This window comes from Geotrypetes seraphini, chromosome 2, assembly GCF_902459505.1.
Source record: "Geotrypetes seraphini chromosome 2, aGeoSer1.1, whole genome shotgun sequence".
NCBI lineage: Eukaryota > Metazoa > Chordata > Amphibia > Gymnophiona > Dermophiidae > Geotrypetes > Geotrypetes seraphini.
The window spans coordinates 287,182-311,071 of NC_047085.1; positions in this window are offsets into that span (position 1 = coordinate 287,182).

Consider the following 23,890-nt stretch of genomic DNA (forward strand, 5'->3'; position numbering starts at 1 on the left):
TCCTTTCTTTATAATTTTGAAAACTGCCACATACTAAGCCAATGATTTTAATATATTTGCTTGATCATTTTCCTAGTGCAGGGGTAGGTAATTCCGGTCCTCGAGAGCCGGAACAGGTCAGGTTTTCAGGATATCTGCAATAAATATGCATGAGATATATTTCCATCTCAAGGAGGCAGTGCATGCAAATCCATCTCATACATATTCATTGTGGATATCCTGAAAACCTGACCTGGCTCCGGCTCTTGAGGACCGGAATTGCCTACCCCTGTCCTAGTGCTAACTCCTAATATGGAGCCTATTATTGTGTACTTACAGCTAGTATTATATTTCCCTATGTGCATAACTTTGGACTTGTCCACATTACATTTCACACAATGAGAGCCCAAGGAATTAAAGCAAAATCTCCTGCATGACATTTGTTTTCTGATTTCTCAGTTACAGAAAGAAGATATACAACAAGATGTTTGAAGAACCCCAAAAAAGGAAAAAGAAGGTCTATAAGCAGTTATGCAAAGATCGACATACTGTCTGTAATGACCCTTCCATCAAGACAGAGTATTTCAAGGATTTCTACAAGATCAATAACACCACAAATTTTGGACTCAAACATGTGAGAAATAATGAAACTTCAAAACATTCAGCAATGTTGTATGATGCTGTTTCACATTATTCACAGTCAAAGTTCTCTTGCTTTTGGACTTCATCCATGGATGAACTGAATCCCTGTAATGAGTTTCCTAACCTTTCTGCCTGCTCCTCATCTGATGAATTGAGATCCTGGGATGACTCTTCTGACCTTTCTACTTGTTCCTCATCTACCGATGAACTGGAGTTCTACAATGACTCTTCTGATCTTTCTACCCGTTCGTCTACTGAAGATGACTCGCCTGACCTATCTTCCTATTCCTCAATCTCTGATGAGCCAAACTCTTGGATTGCTTCTCCTAGAGGTGTTTCTAATGAAGCTTCCACCAGAAAAAAAAGACTCTCTTATGTATTAAGAAAGAAAAAGGTGACGCCATTCAAAAAGGCATCTGCATTAACCAGCAGCACTGTAAGAAATGACTCTGATTTTTCAGGATGTACAGATCTTCAGTTTCTAAAACAAACATACACTCTCCCAGAATCTAGTGCCACAATGTGTTGTCAAAGATCACCAACCAAAACAGCAACACCATGTGTTCCATCTGTAGCTGCTTCTACAAATCAGGCTGGCTCCACTTTTGCTAAAAATTTTGGAAGCTTTTTGGTTTCCACTGCACAAGGAACATCTATCTCCAAAAGTTCTTATTCAAGTGATATTTTGTCATGCAGAGTTTCAGATATTTCAACACTACAGCACCATAAAGAACATTTTACCAATAATTATTCAATGTTTGACCTGCCACATTATAAAGACAGACAGGAATCACATAAGATCTCTTATCATCAGACCAATACTTTCTTTCACCAAGTTCTGATTTTATCAGGCTCTCATAAACACCCACAAAAAGCAAAAGAAGTAAAAAATATTGAGAAGTCTCATTTGAATCACAGTATACTGGAGAAGATAGTAGCAGTTGATGTTCTGGACAACCTTCATGATTTGCCTTCATCAGAGAATATGATCAGAAGACCTAAAATTCAGCATACTGATCTGAAAAATTCCCTTTTTCCAAACCATGTTAAGCACCTACCACTACAGTGGAGCTTATCATGTAAGAAAAAGAACTCACTTAGGAGTTTACGACTACTGCTCTCCCAGTTTGAAACAAATAAGTTTCTTCAAGAAATTCAGCTTGTCAAAGCACCTAAAATCTCTTTAATAAGTGAAAACATGAAGATATACCTAGAGCTGAACCTGACAGAATGTATCTCCCCAACATTACAAGAATCCCCAATGACTCCTCTCCCCCTAGGTTCAGGGCAGGATGAAAAGCATCCCAGCTTCATTTGGAAAAAAGTGGCAGCTCTCCATTTGCCATACTCAGATTCTACTAGTGCACCAATGAAAACCAGTAGCTTAATGAAGGAATATGTTTATGCAACTATTCATCTGAAAATCATTCAGAGACTATGGTCCCAGGCAATACAGAAATACTTAGATAATGAATTGGAGATAATTTCAAGGATAAATAATTTTTCTGAAACAGTCAATCAGATCCTGCAACATCTTGTACCTCTTTACAAACTCATTTTCTCAAAGAAAAATCAAGTCAAATTCAAAATCAGCCTTATTAAATCCAACATTAAACACAGCTCTTTCCTACTTTTAGCAATCTACAAGAAATCCTTGACTCAAATGATCCTGGGGCCTCTTTCCCTATTTCCTAATATCAAACCCAAAGAACAAGGAGTCAGCACCATAAGAACAGAGATACCATTTCCTGTACAAGAGCAGACAAATGTCCTGGAAATACATCTAAGAAAGACGATGCTGGACAGCAACTGGAGCACTCTAAAGCATGTAAGAAAACCATGTAAAGTGTTCAAGCCTGTATCCTTAGAGTCAGTGGTAAAATCGGCTGAAGAAATGTTCATTCGTATTTTTTCCACAGAACCATCTTTCACTAACTATGATATAAAACATCACGTAATCTTTGAGAGAAAAAAGAGAATCATAGAGCAGAAATGGATCTTAGTGAACTGGATAAGCCCATTTACTTTCCTACTTGAATGTGATCTGTTTTCTGGTACTGGAGATGAGATGATCATTGGATATGGTGTGCTAAACGCAGAGGAGAGGCTTGGTGGCCTTGTGTCCAATGCTTGTAATGTCATAAATGCAGGAGCTACCTCACTGCTTAGACCAAGAATGGAGAACAAATGTGTTCTGGTTTGTGAATATTCTCTTCACCACACAGGAAAAAACAAGGTGTATAACCATCTCATTTTAATTTGGAGATGTTTTAATTTGTGCCTTATCAAATATACTGAGATAAAGATACCCTTTATAGGTAATAAACTAAAGGGGCAACCAGACTTGCTTGTCAGGGAAAAAAAGCTGAGGTATACTTGGGGGATGCCATTCTTGAAGCAGAGACCTCTTCAAGTGTTTATGGCATCAAATCTAGAAGTTATCAATTGCAAAATGCCAGACAGTGAAGTGCTTCATCTGAAAGATGATCTCTGTTTTGTTAGCAAAGATAAAAGTCATTTGGAGAGACATTTGAAGAAGAAATGCTTCCAGCAGGGACAGAAAAATGCTGAGAAACCTAAACAGATTTCTAAAACTCTGTCAATAAGCAAGCAACTTTTTTATATTACTACTGGAATCAATTCAGTCTACTCAAGAGGCAGGAGGACTGCTCACTTCCTACTTAAGTCTAATTTCATTTACCTGAAGTTTGGAGTGAAGGAAGAATGCTCGATTAGGGCAGACAAGAAATTGACAGAAATATTCATGAATTTGACTCCATCAATGAAACAAATTTGTTTTTTTATAAAAAGCAAACCAGTTATAAACTTGGCACATCTTATAGAACTTAAGACAAAAACCAAGATTGAATTTCCTTCATTTATGGAACAAGATATTGTTAATTTTGCAGAACCTAAAATTAAACAGAAGTACCGACTATCTTTCTGGGGACTATTTTCAATTTATACAGGTTGTAAAGCCATCAAGATTAAAGTTCAAGCATCCATATTACAAAACCACAAAAAGCATACTGAAATCTTAGAGAAAGGTATCAGCTACATTCTTATCCTAGTGAGGAACCTGTACTTCGAGAGAAGGATACAGCATGAGTGGGGTGTACCAATGTCTCTGACAATGTGTCTTTCTACACCTCCTATGCTACCCATCTTTAAGACAAAATCATTTACAGAAACCAACATTTTTATGCTCTTCTCAGATATATCATTCATTGGCCAAGATATTCAAAGGCATAAGAGAAGGAAAATCATTCAGCTGGAACTGAAGGTATCGAATATGATCCAGATTTCCTTGGAGCTCCTACCCTCTCTAATTCCTAAATATAATCAGCCCTGTGACTTCAGTGAGGAAGATCTTGCTGGATATAGTGGAGGAAAGATCCTTAGAGTTTTTATATCCATTGTATTTAAGCCCAAGTACAAAGACATTATCTTACCATTCTTTACATGTAACCCTAAAATCACAGGTGCTCCTTCACTATTCATTACATTTAATCCAAAGCCTTCAGTTCTTAATGTATGTAATACCAAGAACACAGAAGCTCCTTTATCACTTAATATATGTAATCACAAGAACATGACTAATCCCAAACATACACATCTGCCTTCACTACTCATTCAATGTAATCCGAAAAAGTCAGGCATCACCTCTCTGCGTAGTGCATGTATCATGAAGAACACAGACATTTCCTTACCACTCAATGTGTATAATCCCATGAACACAGATGCTACCTCACTATTTGTTATATGTAATCCTAAGAAAATGGGCACTTCATCACCGTTCATTCTGTTTAATACCATGAACCCAGGATTTAGTTCACAATTCATTACACATAATCCCCAAAAGACAGGTATTTCCTCACAGCCCACTATATGTAGTCCCAAGAACACAGATCCTACTTCAACATTTATTATATATAATTCACAAAATACAGATACTGTCTCAACTCTCAGAGATGTTTGTCAGTCTTTTGAATCTATAAAGATAAATAAATTACAAATGCATATCACCAAGAAGTGCTTAGAGACTTTGATAGGGATGTTTCCTTTTATTGTGAGGAAGTCTCTGAACACTGCTAATATTTCCCTAGCTCCATTGCTCAGCAAGCTCATCCTTCCTGCCCACTGCTCCCCAAGAAACCGAGTGAAATTTGTACCATATTTTGAACAATGTTCTCTTAGGATTATAGAAAAGAACATTAGATGCAAACATTTGACGTTCCTGTTCAAGCTTTCTTGTCCGTGTATCAAATCAATGACCACAATGACCTTTAAAGGTCTTCTTCAGCCACCAATGATCCAATCACATGCATCTATATTAGAATTTGCTGAAATCAAAATGCCTACTTTGACTAATGAAGTAAGAGAAAGTCTTGAATTGCACATGAAGAAGAAAATATTGCAACATGAGTGGACACTACCTGCAATGATTCAGAGCTCATGGAAAGCTTTCATATCTCCATCTCCAAAGTATCTTCCAACCAAGGCAACTATCCTAGCAAAAACAGAAGTTCAAGTCAATTTAGCCAATCTAGATTTTGTTAAGAATGATATTAAAAAAGATCTGGAGGCTCACATGGAAAGTATAACAACAAATAAAAAATGCCAACTTCTAAGAAACATCATGCTCATTGAGCCATCAAAAACAAGATTTTGCTCTGTATCTATGAATAATGTATTCCAAGCCCAAGATCTATTTCAGTTCTGTTCCAGGAAGTCAAATGACCCTGCAGTTCCACTAAGCAGAACTAGTGAACTCCCAGCAAAAGAAAAAACACTGCCCAATCCCAGTCCAACTTCCACTCGAGAAAATAAGATAAAAGGAGAAGTAGCAAAAATATTATCTAAGCTAAAAAATGAAAAATGTGAAACTGTAGCACATCAGACAAGTTCTGAAGAATGGAGACACTCTCAAACTAAAGTCCCTGCTGATTCTCATTCAGTAACTGTCAAACAGATAAAAGGATTCAATGTGAAAGCCACGATTAAGAATGATGACCAAGTGGACTTGTCAGATAAACAGCCAAAGAAATGTAAAACAAAAATAGTTTCCACTACAAAAGTTCCATTTCTAAAACTATTCTCTGTGCAGAAGTGTATTACTGCCACAGAAATTCAGAGAACTCCTTCCAACTCTAGTATAGAGCATCCTGAAACCTGGGCTGAAATGAGACACTCTATTAATAGAGCACCTCTATCTACAGACCATCCCAAGACAGCTGCAGTAAAAAAGAGAACAAAAGCCACCCATCCCCTGAAAGAACATCTGAATTCAAAATACTTAAGAGGCCAATTTGGAACAATTGTTTGCAAATGGGGTGAAGAATCTTCCAGTACTCAATTAGAATCATGTAGTCCAAGGTCTGACCAGTATCATGCATCTTTAAGTACACTTAAAAATCATTTTACTGAGAGTCATCTTCAGTGGTTACCAAAACAGGAGCTTAGGAATGGAATCTGTAACAGAGAAGGGACACCACAAAAATTCAATCAGAAATTAAGAACATCAACTTTTCTTACAAAAGATAAATCAAATACTAATTCTTCAACAGCTTCCAGATTAACAATAAAAGTAGATGCAAGTGAATTAAGCAGCGATACAAGTAGCAAAGTCATCACTAATCAAAGTGTGCAGCTCCCTAAATGCCCATTGCAGAGTCCCATCAACATGAAGAAAATTGAGGCAAAAAGTAGAAAACAAATAGACAGGTCAAAGATGTCAATGAAATGTCCAATTAAAATGGTTTCCACTAAAAATGTTCCACTTTAATAACTACTCCATATGCAGAAGTCTGTCAGTGTCACAAATATTCAGAGACCTCCTTCCAATTCTTGTTCGCAGCATCCTGAAACCTGGACTAAAATGAGACATTCTATTAATAGAGCACCTCTGGGTGAAGAACATCCCCATACAGCTGCAGTGGTAAAGAGATGGACAAAAGCTATCCATCCCCTGAATGAAGCTCTGAATTCAAAGTATTTCAGAGGCCAGTTAGGAAAAATAGTTTGCAAATGGGGTACGGATGCTAGTGGAAGAGAATCTTCCACAACTCAAACAAGGTCATGCAATCCAAGATGTCATCAATATCAGACATCCTCAACTACACCTATAATTTCCTTTATTGGGAGTTATCCTCAGTAGTTTTCAATGCAAGAGTCTAGAAAAGGAATCCGGGACAGAGGCATAACACCATGGAAATCTTATAGTATATCCAGTTTAATGAAAGCAATCACACATAAATTTCTTGCTTGTAAATATGGCAAAGCTATTACCAATAAAATGATACAATTTTTAAAATACATCTTACAACACGGTCTACAGAGAGAAAAGAAAATAGGATTTTTCTAAGTAAACAAGCAAACAAAATTTCAAGGAACATTGAACCCCCCCCCCTACCCTCCTCGATTTCTTGCAAAATGTCCTGCATAACAATGTTCAACTATGAACATCAAGATGCCGGAAGTGCTCAGCTCTAATGTAAACTGCAGACAGTTTTGCACAATAAGCTATGAAGAAGGCATGTCCACCTGCAAAGGTCCAAAGTAATATCTCTCTGTGTGTGAAAAGCATAGGGCAATAGGAGATGAATACTGAAATGAAAATTCAGCAGCCTTTCAATGAATCAGACACACCAAAGAACAATTCAGAAGCAAAACGAGTCTTCATGTGAGACAAGAAGCCACAGAGGTAACGACACAGAGGCTGGTCGAATGTTACAGACTAACAGCTTTATCAAGGCATAAGCTTTGGAGAACAAAGTCCACTTTTATCAGATCATCTAACTAAATCTGTTAGTCCAGTGTTCTGTGGTTCAGGAGCTAATGGTTCACTCCAGACCTTATCCTGAGACTTACTGCCAGCATTTGCCTCTGGAACATTTATTTTGACCTGTGACCCCCAGTGAATTTTAGTCCTAGGCTATTCACTGAGAAATTCATGGTTCTAAAAGAAAAAGCTGTCCGAGTGGCAGGAAGTCTCTGGAAAAGATGATGGGGAAATTATAAGGGAGAGAAAGACAATTTGTAGGGGGGTGGGAGTAGAATGATGCAAGTTGGTGAGAGGCAACATTGAATGAAACGAGACTAGTAAAGAAATTCTGGGGGGAGAGCAACTGAGATATTCTCTTCCTAAAAGCTTTGCTGAGTGAGATGAGTTTGGGTAAGGCAGACTTTGCTCAAATGTCACACTGCCTGCATCATCCCAGTAAGTTCCCATCTCCCTCCCCTTATTGTTCCATTGGCCAGGACATCAGCTGTTTTGCCTAGTGATGGACCTGACCCTCAGTTTGAAGTTTTTTGCCAAAGCAGCCACTGCTTTTAAAATAGTGAAGACCACAGTGTTACTCTATAAGGTCCCGGCATTTTTTGTGTCAGTTTTACTGCTACAGACCAACAAGGCACTCTGCTGGACATCACAGGCTATGAATACTGACAATGAAGAATAAAAGCAAAATATTCTAAAGACAAGTGATGCTAGAACAGACATGGGCAACTCCGGTCCTAAAGGGCCAGAATCCAATCAAGTTTTCAGGATTTCCCCAATGAATATGCATGAGATCTATTTGCATGCACTGCTTTCAATGCAAATTCATTGGGGAAATCCTGAAAACCTTATTAGATTACGGCCCTCGAGGACTGGAGTTGCCCATTTCTATGCTAGAAGCACCTTCACTGCAAAACATCATTATCACTTAAATAGATGAAACCTCTCCATCCATGGACTAAGCATCCATTCCGGAAAGAACCTGCCAATTTTTGGAGATCATAAAGCAACTGCAGAAGACAGCTAAAATTCATTCACAGATACTCTATAGTCTGTACCCATCCAAACATTCATTTAGAGATTGTAGTAAATAAACCAACCAATGTTAGAAAAACACATGGAAAGAACAAAGTAACTCACATGTTACTCAATCAGATTCCCTGGGATAAAAGTCACCCCTTCTAAATTTAGCTAAATTTAGCCCTTATTTCACTAGACTGAGATGTGGGGGCAGAGCTCCTTTTATTAAGCAGCAGTTGAAGTTTTTACCACGGTCCGGCAAGGTAACTGCTCGGACGCTCATGAGCCTTTATAAAACCTAATATTAATTTTTAAATCTATAGTTAGATGTACTAAAATATGATCTTTTGGGTTTTTAAAAATTATTTTGTTTTGCTTTTGCAGAAGGGGGTTTTACATTCTAAAATGCACAAAAATTCCTTAGTATTTGCATAAACTCTTTAAGTTCTGTTTTTTTTGGTGTGTTTTTCTGTGCAATAAATATAAAGAAAAATCTAATTCTTCTGTAAAAATTTTTTACACATACCAGATCTCCCCTTTGTATATGGCAGCCATATTTTAAAGATACCCTGTAATATCAACCCCAGCCCCAATCCTGGTAAACGAGCCATAAGAACATAAGAATAGCCCCACTGGGTCAGACCAATGGTCCTTGAAGCCCAGTAGCCCGTTCTCACGGTGGCCAATCCAGGTCACCAGTACCTGTCCAAAACCCAAGGAGTAGCAACACTCCATGCTACCGATCCAGGGCAAGCAGTGGCTTCCCCCATTTCTCTCTCAATAACAGACTATGGACTTTTCCTCCAGGAACTTGTCCAAACCTTTCTTAAAACCAGCTATGCTATCCGCTCTTACCACATTCTCTGGCAATGCATTCCAGAGCTTAACTATTCTCTGAGTGAAAAAAAATTTATCCCAGGACAAGCAGGCAGCTATTCTTGACTGATGGGTGACGGCACCGACGGAGCCCCGGTACGGACAATTTTAGAGTGATTGCACTCTAAGAACTTAGAAAGTTCTGGTAGGCCGCACCGCGCACGCGCGAGTGCCTTCCCGCCCGACAGAGGCGCGCGGTCCCCAGTTTCTTAGTTTCCGCGGAGCTAAGAAGACGCGTCTCTCTCAACGGCTGTTGTGAGAGGATTTTTTGTGAACTTCCCGCTCGCGTAAACTTTTTGAGGAATATTATTTCCTTTCCTTTTTTCTTTATTTTCTTTCTTAAAAAAAAAAAAAAAAACATTTTGTTTTTTTGCCTGTTTTTCGGCCTTGCCCCGGCGGGGCCTTTAGCCACCATCGAGGCCTCGGCCTTCGATTTGGCTGAAGCCGTTTTTACATTCATGCCCCCCCAACCCGGCTTCAAAAAGTGCCAGCGGTGTGCACGACCAATTTCACTAACTGATCCTCATAATTGGTGTCTCCAGTGTCTTGGTCCCGACCATCGAGCGTCAACCTGCACCCGCTGTGCAACTTTAAAAAAGAGAACTCTTAAAAATCGAGAGATTCAACAAAAATTATTGTTTGGTGCCGAGATGTCTGATTCTACACCGGCACCGACATCGGCACCGGCGCAGTCGGCACCCACATCATCGACACCACGCGATACCGCGGCGGTGTCGACTCCAGGTAAGCCGGCTAAGAAGCCTTCCCCGTTGGAGCGTCCTCCGGTCTCGATGGCAGCGAGTCCAATTCTGCCGACCTCGAGGCGCCCACGGAAGCGCTCCGCTCCAATAGAGGTGAGCCCCTCGACATCGGGGTCCTCATCCTCGGAGCGTAGAGCGGCACCGAAGGTACCATTAAAGAAAAAGACGGTACCGGTGCCTTCCCTTGAGGAGCGTATAGCTGCTGTTCTGAAGGAACAACTTAAAGAACAGCTACAGCACCTCCTACCTCCAGCCCTGGCATCGAATTTGCCGGTACCAGTCCGGTCTGAGCCACCGGTACCGATAGTGGACCGTCCTATTTTATCGACGTCCACTCTATCGGTACCGGTACAGTCGGTTTCCTCGGTCTCCATGCCGATTCTGGCGCCGGAGCCGAGAGCTCACCATCAAGCTGTACAAACTTCGGCTCCGGTGCGTACTGTAGCATCTCCCGGTACCGAATCGGGCAGGTCGGGGAAGTCTCTTCACAAGTCCCGGCATTTAGAGCCTTCCACTCCAGAGTCTCGAGACCGGAGTTCTCAGGTTCGAGACCCTGACTTATGGGGTGACTCGGAGGATCCTCTTCTTTCGGAGGGAGAATGCTCTTCTGGTGATGAGGACCCGTCTCTTTTAGAAGCCTCCTCTAAACCAGAAGTATCTTCCTTTTCTTCATTTTTGAAGGAAATGTGTGATTCTCTCTCCATTCCTTTGGAGGCTGAGTCAAAGAAATCCAAGGCTTTCCTTGATGCCTTGGACTTTGACCAGCCTCCAAAGGAATACCTTAAACTCCCTCTCCATGATATATTGAGAGAGACGTTTTATAAAAATCTGGAATCTCCTTTAACTATTCCTGGAGCGCCTAGAAAGTTGGATTCCTTGTATAAAGTCATTCCTATTCCTGGGTTTGACAAGCCCCAGTTAGCTCATGAGTCCCTTTTGGTTGAGTCCACTTTGAAAAAATCCAAAGGGGCTAGTGTATATGCCTCAGTCCCTCCTGGCAGAGAGGGCAAATCTATGGACAAGTTTGGTAAAAGGCTATACCAAAATGCTATGTTAGCAAATCGATCAGGAAATTATGCATTCCATTTCTCTTTTTATCTTAAGCACTTAATACAAAATATCACTGCTTTTGAGAAATATCTTCCTGATAGGAAAAAGTCTGCTTTTCACCACACTTGTTCATCTCTTTTGCAGCTTCGAAAATTCATGGTAAGATCTATCTATGATACTTTCGAGCTGACCTCCAGAGCCACGGCCATCTCAGTGGCCATGCGAAGGCTAGCCTGGCTTCGTGTTTCAGAACTGGACGTTAATCACCAGGATAGGCTAGCCAATACACCTTGCTTAGGGGATGAGCTGTTTGGAGATTCCATGGACTCCACTACCCAGAAATTATCGGCTCATGAGACCAGATGGGACACGCTTCTTAAACCTAAGAAGCCTCCACCAACTAGGCCCTTTCGTCCACAATCAACCTACCAACGTAGATTTGTGGCTCGTCCTCTGCCTCAAACTGCTCAACAACCTAGGCGTCAGAGGCAACAGCGTCCAGCTGCTAGACAACCTCAGCAACAACAGCAGGTAAAATCTACTCCTGCACAAAAGTCTACTCAACCCTTTTGACTTGGTTCTCCAGAACATAGCCAGTCTTCTCCCTCCTACTCAACTTCCGCAGCCTATAGGAGGACGTCTTTCTTATTTCATAAGCCGTTGGGAACTTATCACGTCAGATCAGTGGGTTCTAAACATCATCCACCACGGCTACTCTCTCAACTTTCAAACTCTACCTCCTCCAAGTCAACCAAAAGAGTCTGCTTCGCACAATCAGTCTTTCCTTCTTCTCCAGGAGGTTCAATCCCTTCTCCTTTTGAACGCCATAGAGGAGGTTCCTCTAGATCAAAAGGGACAGGGATTCTACTCCCGTTACTTTTTAGTCCCCAAAAAAACAGGAGATCTCAGACCAATTCTAGATCTCCGCGATCTCAACAAATGTTTGGTCAAAGAAAAGTTCAAAATGCTCTCTCTAGCCACTCTTTATCCTCTTCTAAATCAAGGCGACTGGCTATGTTCCCTCGATCTCAAAGAAGCATACACTCATATACCGGTCAATCTGGCCTCCAGACAGTACCTACGCTTCATGATCAATCGTTGTCATTACCAATACAAGGTGCTACCCTTCGGTCTTGCCTCCTCTCCGAGAGTATTCACCAAATGTCTGATTGTGGTGGCTGCCTTCCTGCGATCTCACCACCTTCAGGTCTTTCCTTACCTGGACGATTGGTTGATAAAGGCCAATTCATCTCAGACTGTTCTCCTGGCCACCAACCAAACCATCAGGTTTCTTCAACTTCTGGGGTTCGAGATCAATCTACCCAAATCTCATCTCATCCCCACTCAGAGACTTCAATTCATAGGAGCTGTCTTGGACACAATCCTCATGAGAGCGTTCCTGCCGTCCAATCGTCTTCAAACGCTTCACTCTCTATGTCAGCAGGTGCTTCCACAGCGTTCCATCACAGCAAAGCAAATGATGATTCTCTTAGGTCACATGGCCTCCACAGTTCATGTCACGCCTCTTGCACGTCTTCACCTGCGCACTCCTCAATGGACACTAGCTACCCAGTGGTCCCAAGCGACGGATCCTTGCTCACGTCACATATCTGTGACATCATCTCTTCGTCAGTCTCTACAATGGTGGTTGGTATCCTCAAATCTGTCCAGAGGTCTTCTGTTCCATCAACCTCCTCATCAACTAGTCATCACCACCGATGCCTCCCCTTATGCATGGGGAGCTCATTTGAACGAGTTCCAAACTCAAGGTCTTTGGACTGCCCAGGAAAAGAAGCGTCACATCAATTTCCTGGAACTCAGAGCGATGTTTTATGCCCTCAAGGCCTTCCAACATCTTCTCTTTCCTCAAGTTGTCCTGTTGTGCACAGACAATCAAGTTGCGATGTACTACATCAACAAACAGGGTGGGACAGGCTCTCGCCTCTTATGCCAGGAAGCCCAAAAGATCTGGACTTGGGCCATAGATCACCATCTATTCCTGAAAGCTATTTACATTCAGGGAGAGGAGAATTCCTTAGCGGACAAGCTCAGCAGAGTTCTCCAACCTCACGAATGGACAATCGATCCGGTAACTCTACAATCCATCTTCGCTCAATGGGGCACCCCTCAGATAGACCTCTTTGCAGCTCCGCACAATCATCAGCTGCCCCTATTCTGCTCCAGACTCTACTCACCTCACCGTCTGGCAGCGGATGCTTTTCTCCTCGATTGGTCCAATCTGTTCCTGTACGCTTTCCCTCCTCTGCCTCTCATGTTGAGAACATTATTCAAGCTCAAGAGGGATCAAGCAACCATGATTCTGATTGCTCCGAGGTGGCCCAGGCAACATTGGTTCTCCCTTCTACTTCAACTCAGTTCCAGAGAACCTTTTCTTCTGCCTCTGTATCCTTCTCTGCTTACTCAGCATCAGGAAACTCTCCTACACCCCAACCTACAGTCTCTGCACCTGACAGCTTGGTATCTCTCGGGCTGACTTCTCATGATACACTCTTGTCTCAGCCTGTTCGTTCAATTCTGGATGCCTCCAGGAAACCGGCCACTCTTCAATGTTACCATCAGAAGTGGACACGGTTTTCTTCATGGTGTTTTCTCCATCATTATGATCCCACTTCCCTTGCAGTGGAGACATTGTTGGATTATCTCCTTTCTTTGTCAGACTCTGGCCTCAAGTCCACTTCAATCAGAGTCCATCTTAGTGCTATAGCAGCTTTTCATGAGCCAATCCATGGAAAACTCCTCTCAGCTCATCCCTTAGTGTCCAGGTTCATGCGGGGTCTTTTTAATGTGAAACCACCTCTTAAAGCCCCTCCTGTTATCTGGGATCTTAATGTAGTTCTTTCCGCTTTAATGAAGCCTCCATTTGAACCCTTGGCTACTGCTTCTTTCAAGTTTCTCACTTGGAAGGTGCTTTTTCTTATTGCTCTTACCTCTGCCAGGAGGGTCAGTGAGCTCCATGCACTAGTGTCGGATCCACCTTTTACAGTCTTTCATCATGACAAGGTGGTTCTGCGTACTCATCCAAAGTTTCTCCCGAAGGTTGTCTCTGAATTCCATCTCAACCAATCCATTGTTCTGCCTGTCTTTTTTCCAAAACCTCACTCTCATTCTGGTGAACAGGCTTTACATACTTTGGACTGTAAGAGGGCTCTGGCTTACTATTTAGACCGTACTAAGCCTCACAGATCATTCCCTCAACTCTTTCTGTCCTTTGATCCAAATAAATTGGGACGTCCTGTTTCGAAACGTACGTTGTCTAATTGGCTGGCAGCGTGCATTTCATTCTGTTATGCTCAGACCGGACTGACACTGGAAGGTTCTGTCACAGCCCATAAAGTCCGAGCTATGGCAGCATCTGTAGCTTTCCTCCGATCCACGCCCATTGAGGAAATCTGCAAAGCTGCCACTTGGTCCTCAGTTCATACTTTTACATCTCATTATTGTCTGGACACATTTTCCAGACGGGATGGACACTTCGGCCAATCTGTTTTGCAAAATTTGTTTTCCTAATGGCCAACCTTCCCTCCATCCCTCTTTTATTAGCTTGGAGGTCACCCATCAGTCAAGAATAGCTGCCTGCTTGTCCTGGGATAAAGCACAGTTACTTACCGTAACAGGTGTTATCCAGGGACAGCAGGCAGATATTCTTGCGTCCCTCCCACCTCCCCGGGTTGGCTTCTTAGCTGGCTTATCATAACTGGGGACCGCGCGCCTCTGTCGGGCGGGAAGGCACTCGCGCGTGCGCGGTGCGGCCTACCAGAACTTTCTAAGTTCTTAGAGTGCAATCACTCTAAAATTGTCCGTACCGGGGCTCCGTCGGTGCCGTCACCCATCAGTCAAGAATATCTGCCTGCTGTCCCTGGATAACACCTGTTACGGTAAGTAACTGTGCTTTCCTCCTACTAGTTTTAAAAGTAGTGATAGACTGGAGACTGGTCACTCCAACTGCACTAGGGAAACAGGATTTGTAGAAGCTGTGAGGGACTGCTTCATGGAGCAACTAGTCAAAGAACCGACGCGAGGGGGTGCTACTCTTGACCTCATCCTAAACGGATTAGGGGGGCCTGCAAGAGGGGTAGAAGTGGGAGGACCACTAGGCAACAGTGATCACAATGCGATCAGATTCACATTAGAAAGGGGGACACCCATAGTAAGGAGGACCGCAACAACTGCGCTCAACTTCAAGAAAGGGAATTATGTTGCTATGAGGGAAATGGTGGGGAGGAAGTTCAGAAACATCTCTAGGATGGAGACTGTGGGAAGCGCCTGGACCCTATTCAGGGACACCCTGCAGGAAGCACAAAGAATGTACGTCCCCAGTTTCAGGAAAGGCTGCAAGAACAAGCGATCAAAGGACCCGGTTTGGATGTCAACTGAACTAAAGAGGGCAATAAATGACAAAAAAGTATCCTTCCGGAGATGGAAAAAGGACCCAACAGAGGAAAATCACCAGGCGCACAGGAAATGCCAAAAGGAATGCCACCGAGAGGTTAGAAAAGCGAAAGGGGAATACGAAGAGAGGCTGGCCAGGGAGGCGAAAAACTTCAAGGCATTCTTCAGTTACGTAAAGGGGAAGCGACCAGCGAGAGAGGAGGTGGGGCCGTTGGATGATGGGGATAGGAAGGGAGTGATTAAGGAGGATAAAGAGGTAGCTGAGAGGTTGAACACGTTCTTCTCATCGGTTTTCACGAGCGAAGACACATCTAATATACCGGACTCAGAGGAGCTCATGAGTGGGGAACAGGCCGAAAAATTGGAGCACATAGAGGTAAGTAAGGAGGATGTCCTCAAACAGATAGACAGGTTAAAATGCGGTAAATCACCGGGCCCGGACGGGATCCACCCAAGGGTTCTGAAGGAACTAAGACAAGAAATAGCAGACACAATCCAGCATGTTTGCAACCTATCCTTGAAAACTGGTGAGGTACCAGAGGACTGGAAATTGGCGAATGTCACACCTATCTTCAAGAAGGGATCGAGGGGTGACCCCGGGAACTACAGGCCGGTGAGCCTGACTTCAATTATAGGGAAGATGATGGAAGCTATGATCAAGGACGGCATTTGCGAGCACATCGAGAGGAATGGCCTACTGAGAACAAGCCAGCACAGATTCTGTAAGGGAAGGTCGTGCCTAACGAACCTTCTGTACTTCTTTGAGGGAATAAGCAGTCGGGTGGACAATGGGGAACCCATAGACATCATTTACCTCAATTTTCAAAAGGCTTTCGACAAGGTGCCACATGAAAGGCTGCTTAGGAAGCTGTGGAACCACGGGGTGGGAGGTGATGTGCACAGATGGATCAAGCACTGTTTGTCGGGTAGACTGCAGAGGGTCGGAGTGAAGGGCCAATATTCTGACTGGCGGGGAGTCACAAGCGGTGTGCCAAGGGATCGGTGCTGGGGCCGTTACTCTTCAACATATTTATCAATGACCTGGAAAAGGAGGCAAAGTGCGAGGTTATAAAATTTGCAGACGATACCAAACTGTGCGGCAGAGTTAGGTCCAGGGAGGAGTGTGAGGACCTGCAAAGGGACCTGGACAAGCTGGAAGACTGGGCAAACAAATGGCAAATGCGCTTTAACGTGGAAAAATGCAAGGTCATGCATATAGGGAAAAAGAACCCGTTGTTCAACTACAAATTGGGGGGGGGGCATTGTTGGGAGACAGCAGACTTGAGAGAGACTTGGGTGTGCTGGTGGATGCATCACTGAAGCCATCTGCACAGTGCGCAGCAGCCTCAAAAAAAGCCAACAGGATGCTGGGCATCATAAAGAGGGGCATAACAACCAGGACGCGTGAAGTCGTCATGCCATTGTATCGAGCGATGGTGCGTCCACATCTGGAATACTGCGTTCAGTATTGGTCGCCGCACCTCAAGAAGGACATGGCGGTACTTGAGAGAGTCCAAAGGAGAGCAACGAAACTGGTAAAAGGGCTGGAACACTGCCCATACGCCGAGAGGTTGGATAGGCTGGGGCTCTTCTCTCTGGAAAAAAGGAGGCTCAGGGGAGATATGATAGAGACCTTCAAGATCATGAGGGGCATAGAGAGGGTGGATAGGGACAGATTCTTCAGACTGAAGGGGACAAGTACGAGGGGGCATTCGGAGAAGCTGAAGGGAGATAGGTTCAAAACAAATGCAAGGAAGTTTTTTTTTCACCCAAAGGGTCGTGGACACTTGGAATGCGCTACCGGAGGAAGTGATCAGGCAGAGTACGGTACAGGGATTCAAACAGGGATTGGACGGATTCCTGAAGGATAAAGGGATCGTGGGATACTGAGGGAGGAGCTGGGATGTAACACAAGTATAGAAAGCTAACCAGGTAATAAGTATAGAAACCCAACCAGGTCGTGCATGTGCAAGACCGGAGGGTTAGGACTTCGATGGGAAGATAGGACTTCAATGAGAAACCAAGGTGGCAAGGGAGCCCCTTCTGGTGATTCAGACAGGTCGTGACCTGTTTGGGCCGCTGCGGGAGCGGACTGCCGGGCAGGATGGACCTATGGTCTGACCCGGCGGAGGCACTGCTTATGTTCTTATGTTATGTTCTTATGATCATTTCAACTCCTATGGAGGCCTATGACTCTGGGTAAGTTTGTGTTTTGAAGGAGGGGGGGTTGGTTTTTTAATTTATAAGTTTCTGTATTTGTTACAACCAATAACGTCAGGCAATTTAAGAAATAACAAAGGAAATATACAGATTAAAGAAATTCTTCCATTTAAGTCCACATTATTGGGTTAATTTATCTCATAGAAGGGATCACAAAAATTCAAAAGAAATAAATTATCTTTCAACAAACAGGCGATATCTATTTAATATATCTTATTATCAACCTCTGTATTAGTTTCAGGAAGATTTTCAAATATAGACTTATCCAACTGAGATGGACCATCAAATACATACTTATTACTTTCATAAGAAATAAAACATTTGCATGGGAATTTAAGGAAAAATGTAGCTCCCACAGCCAGGACTTGAGTCTTAAGCTGTAGGAACTGCCTTCTCCTATATTGTCTCTGTTTGGAAACATCTGGAAAAACATTTAATTGTTTAAGCATAGTTTAAGCATAGCTTGTTTTTCCAATTCAGATTTAAATGTAATCAACAATGTTGCTCTTTTAGCTATATAATCTTTAGAAGATTCTAGAAATTGGGAAATATTCAAACTATCAGGAGATATTATCTCTCCTTCTTCAGTTGTGACCTTGAAGCTCATGGAAAGGTTATCAGGTATAAAACCATCTACCTAAGTATAATGAAGAATGTCTTTCATACACTTGTTCAATAGCTCCAATAGTGCTAAGTAATGAGAAATAGGAACATTTAAAAACCTAAGGTTTTTAGATCTAATAGCATTTTCCATCTGCAAATGTAATAAAGTACAGTACTTTCATATTAGATGTTACACATGATTGCATTATAGAAACAGATATATTCTCGTAGTTTATCCACTCTTTTTTCAATTAAAGCTAACTGAGTTTCATGTTCAGTTACCTTATTAGTAATTTCTGTTGAAAATTGACAACAGTCCCCTGTAGTGAGGTTTCTATTCTATTTACCACTGTCAAAACATCTTGCAAAGTAATAGTTTTATCTCCAGGAACAGAACTAATGTTAGGTCCTGGAGGCATTTAAACAGGAGATATCGATGTACCAAGATTCCCCACACAAGATTTAAGTGGATCTAAATCAGATAGTTGAGGAGATAATGATTCTATTCCTTCTTGGGGACTGGAATCAATTCTCACCAAAGAATTTAAGGTGGAGATGTAGGTTCACCTGAGCAGAATGAAGCAAATTGGGACTGCAGGACTAGCTTACATTCAAGAGGTGCTACAGAAACAGGATGAAGATGGTGGTCCATCAGACCCATTACCGCAGCAGTTGGTATAAACCTCGCTTTCCTCTTCCCCATTCTTCTGTCCCTCCTGCTCCCCCCTCCTTGTGGCTCCGAAGGGGTCTGTCCTGCCCCTTTGTCCATGCCCCTTTGGCCACACAGTCTTGGGCACGTGACCATAGGCCGCGTTCCATGGCTCACCAGTATTTAAATCGGGAAAGAGGACCTCTCCTTCCAATGCCAATGCCTGTTTGTTAAGATCACAACTCCTGGGAACAAAAACAGCCCTTGTGGGGGGGGGGGTGTTAAAGGGTGACAGAGAACCACATAGGGTTTTTGGCTGTTTTTGCCATGCTTGGCACCAGAGAACCTTTCTTAAGCACTTAAGCCAGTGTGATGCTGGTGCAGGAGGGGGGGGGGGGGGGCTGATTCCACTACCTATTGTCTAGCAAGATGAGATCTATGAACATTCCAGTCTACAGGAATCAAAGTGGCAAAAATGCCAAATAGGATCTTAAATGTAATACAAATGCACTTAAATTGAATTCTGAGATAGAGTGGAAGCCAATGTATCAGGGTATTTCTTAAAAAGAGATAAAAAGACTTCAAATCATTCAAAACACAACAGTTACACTAATATATAATGCAAAAAAATTTGACCATGTCACCCCCCTGCTTATAAAATCACACTGGCTCCTAATTAATCATCAAATCACATATAAAATCTCACTACTTATTTTCAAAACAAAGTTAACACATACCCCAGGATTCATAGATAGACTTCTTATCCCACACTGCCCAACTAGAACACTAAGATCCAGCAACCAGCATCTTCTGGTGGTCCCTTCCCCGCAGCATTTATTCTATGACACCACCAGAAAGAAAATCTTTTTAGTTACTGCACCAACAATATGGAATTCCCTGCACTCTCACCTTCAAGAAGAAATCTCATTGGACAAATTCAAAAAAAACCTTAAAGACCTTCCTCTTTAAAGATGCAAATGAAAAGTAGATCGCATTTAGAAGGAAGAGCATATCCCATTCCCAGTGTGTTGACCTTTTACATTCTTTCTTTCCTATTATAAATTGTATTTCTCCCTAATCCAATTTGTATCAGTAAAATCTTGTTTAATGTCTTCTCCTGGATTTTAATAGTCTTAACATTGTACACCGCTTAGACAATGTATTTAAAATGGTATATCAAATTTTAAATAAAACTTAAAACTTGGAAGTTCTGGTAACTCCGTTGACTGAACTTTTCAATGAGTCTCTACAATCGGGAGTGGTACCAGAGGACTGGAGAAGGGAGGATGTGGTCCCTCCACAAAAGTGGAAGTAAGGAAGATGTAGTGAATTACAGGCTGGTATGTCTGACTTCTGTGGTAAATGATATTGCTGAAGGGCTGTCGGGTAAGATTTGCCTCTTTGCGGATGATACCAAAATCTGCAATAGAGTAGACTCCCAAGATGGTATGAATAACATGAAGAAAGACCTAGCAAAGCTTGAATGGTCTGAAATTTGGCAGTCAAAATTTAATGCTAACAAATGCAAGGTCAATGCATTTGGTCTGCAAAAACCAGAAGGAACAGTACAGTTTAGGGAGTGAAGAACTTATGTGCACGACAGAAGAGTGGGACTTTGGTGTGATTGTATGTGATGATCTTAAGGTGGCCAAACTTTAAGGTGGGCCAAACAGGTTGAAAAGTTGACGGCGAAAGCTAGAAGGATGCTAGGGTGCATAGGAAGAGGTATTGCCAGTAGAAAAAAGGAGGTATTAATGCCCCTGTATAAGACTGGTGAGATCTCATTTAGAATATTGTGTACAATTCTGGAGACTGCACCTTCAAAAAGATATAAAAAGGATGGAGTCAGTCCAGGGGAAGGCTTCAAAAATGGTGTGGTCTTTGTCATAAGGGCACAGACTTAAAGATCTCAATATGTATACTTTAGAGGAAAGGTGGGAGAGGGGAGATACGATAGAGACATTTAAATACCTATGTGACGTAAATGCGCATGAGTCGAGCCTCTTTCATTTGAAAGGAAGCTCTGGAATGAGAAGGCATAAGATGAAGTTGAGAGGTTCAAGAGTAATTGAAGGCAATACTTTTTTATAGAGAGGGTGGTAGATGCGTGGAACAGTCTCCCGGAAGAAGTGGTGGATACAGAGACTGTGTCTGAATTCAAGAAGGCATAGGATAGGCATGTGGGATCTCTTAGAGAGTGGAAGAGATAATGGTTACTGCAGATGGGCAGACTAGATGGGCCATTTAGCCTTTATCTGCCATCATGTTTCTAAATTCATTTTTAATTGACTTAACATGCATTGAACATTTTAAAGCATGCTAATGAACAAAATGCATGTGCCTAGGGTGTGTTATTAAAGATGAGTTTGGTCACCACATTCAGTATTGCGCAGCTGGGTACTTATATGGCCTGAACTGGGGATGTGTAACCCAGTGGCATACCAAGGGGGGGCAGTCCGCCCCGGGTGCATGCCCGAAGGGGGTGCACTGTCGGCCACCCTCCCTATTCTGCCGCTGCTGCCTTTCCTTAACCAGCAGCAGTGGCAGTAAACAGGGGTGTCCACGGGTGCTCACCGGCGTTGCTCAGCTTCTGGCCAGCTCCCCTGCTGAAAGCCTCAGATGTCCGCTCCTCGGGCAATCCGTAGTTGTGTCGGAAGCGTTTTCAGACATCAGAGAGAAGGCTTCTGACGCAGCCGTGTATCGGTGAGGTGTAGATGCCCGTGACTTTCAGAAGGGGAACCGGCCAGACATGCTGGGCAGGGAAGGGGGGAGGGTAGAAATGCTGGTCAGGGAAGGGGGGAGGGTAGAAATGCTGGGCAGGGAAGGGGGGAAGGTAGAAATGCTGCACAGGGAAGGGGGAGGGTAGAAATGCTGCACAGGGGAGGAGAAATGCTGCAAAGACAAGGGGGGAGAAATGCTGCACAGGCAAGGGGGAGAAATGCTGCTGCTGCACAGGGAAGGGAGGAGAGAAATGCTGCTGCTGCACCCAATTGAGGAGATAGAGAGGGAAGAAGGGAGAAGGAAGACAAGGGAGAGGAACCAGAGATGCCAAATCCATGGAAGGGAGGGAAAGGAAAAAAGGAAAGGAGATACCAGACCATGGAGGAGGAGGAAGAGATGCCATGGCATGAGGGGAGGGAAGGAGATAGAGATACCACACCATGGTGTGGAGTGGGAAGGAAGGAAGGAAAGGAGAAGAGAAAGAGAGATGCCAAAGCATAGGGGAAAAATGGAGAGGTGATGAAGCTGAAAAGAATCATGTGCAAAGGAGGGAAGGGACCCCAGATATACAGTTTATTGAAGGGACGTAGAAAGAGGGAAGATGCCATATGGAAAAATACTTGGTATCATTATCGACAATAACCTCTCCTACCATGATCATCTAAATAATACTACTAAATCATGCTTTTATAGACTACGCCTAATCCGGTCAATCTCAAAATTTTTAGAATCAAAATCGCTAAATATCTTACTACATTCTTTGGTTATCTCTAAACTTGATTATTGTAATTCTCTACTGTTAAATATTACACTAAAAGAAAAGAAACGTTTACAAATTATACAAAACACTGCCGTTAAGCTTATTCATAAAGGAAAAAAATACGATCATGTCACTCCCTTTTTGATTAAATCACACTGGCTCCCCATTAATCATCGGATTACTTATAAAATCCTATTATTAACATTTAAAACTCTCAACACTAATGAACCTCAATTTATAAATAAACTACTTATTCCATACAATACTTTACGTCCTTTACGTTCAAATAACCATAAACTTTTAACTATCCCCTCTTTAAAAATGATTGGAACCCGCCGTCAGGATATGTTTTCAGTATCAGCGCCTCAACTTTGGAACTCTTTACCTTTACATTTAAGAGAAATAAATAACTTAAACGATTTTAAAAAGAATTAAAAATGTTTTTTATTCAAGGATGCTTATAACGTTTAGCTTTAGAATTAATTATGAGCTTCTCTTACATGTAACTATTTTTTTTACATCATTTATAAACTTTCAGCCTATTATATAATAATTAAGAAAAATTTTCAATTGAACTTTTACCTTATAACTTTTATCCCTTTTTTTTTTCATATATATTATTATTTAATGTATAAATAGTTAATTTTTATAATATTTTATGTTATTTACTATGTTAGTAAATTTTAGTATAAATTTGTTAATTTTATAATATTTTATGTTACCTACTACTTTGTATTATGTTTATTCATACACTGTACTTCGCTTAGATATAATTTTAATTAAGCGATTAATCAAATATAAATAAAACTTGAAATTTGAAACTTGAAACTTGGAAGAGAGAGAGAGGGTGGACAGTAGATGGAAGGCGCAGAGAGAGTGTGGGCAGTACATGGAAGGGATAGAGAGAGAGGGCAGAAGCTGGGTGGAAGGGGCAAAGAGAGGGCAGATGTTGCATGGAATGGAGAGAAGACAAACGCTGTATAGAAAGAAGAGAGCAAAGAGAAGATGATTAAAGCAGAAATGACAAAAGGTAGAAAGATATTTTGTTGCTTTACTTAGAATCAAGTAGTATTGTAACTGTATTGATAAAAGTTTATAAATAGGAAATGGAAATAAGGCAATTTTTTGGACTAAACCCCTTTCCTCAAGACAGGATACCATAACAGCAGTATACTGTATTGTTCTGAAGAAAGATTTGGCCTCTGAAAGCTAATTGAAAAATGGATTAGTCCAATAAAATGGTATTTTCTTATTTCTCATTTGTTTTATTTTTATTTGTTAATTTGTAAAGTGGTGATTGTTATGTATCAGTTTTTTCAAATTTACATCTACTGTCTTTATATTTTGCACAGTATTAGAGGACATGTGTCACTGTTTTTGTGGTGTTGTGGTGTTGCATTGTATGCAGAGTCTGGTTTCTT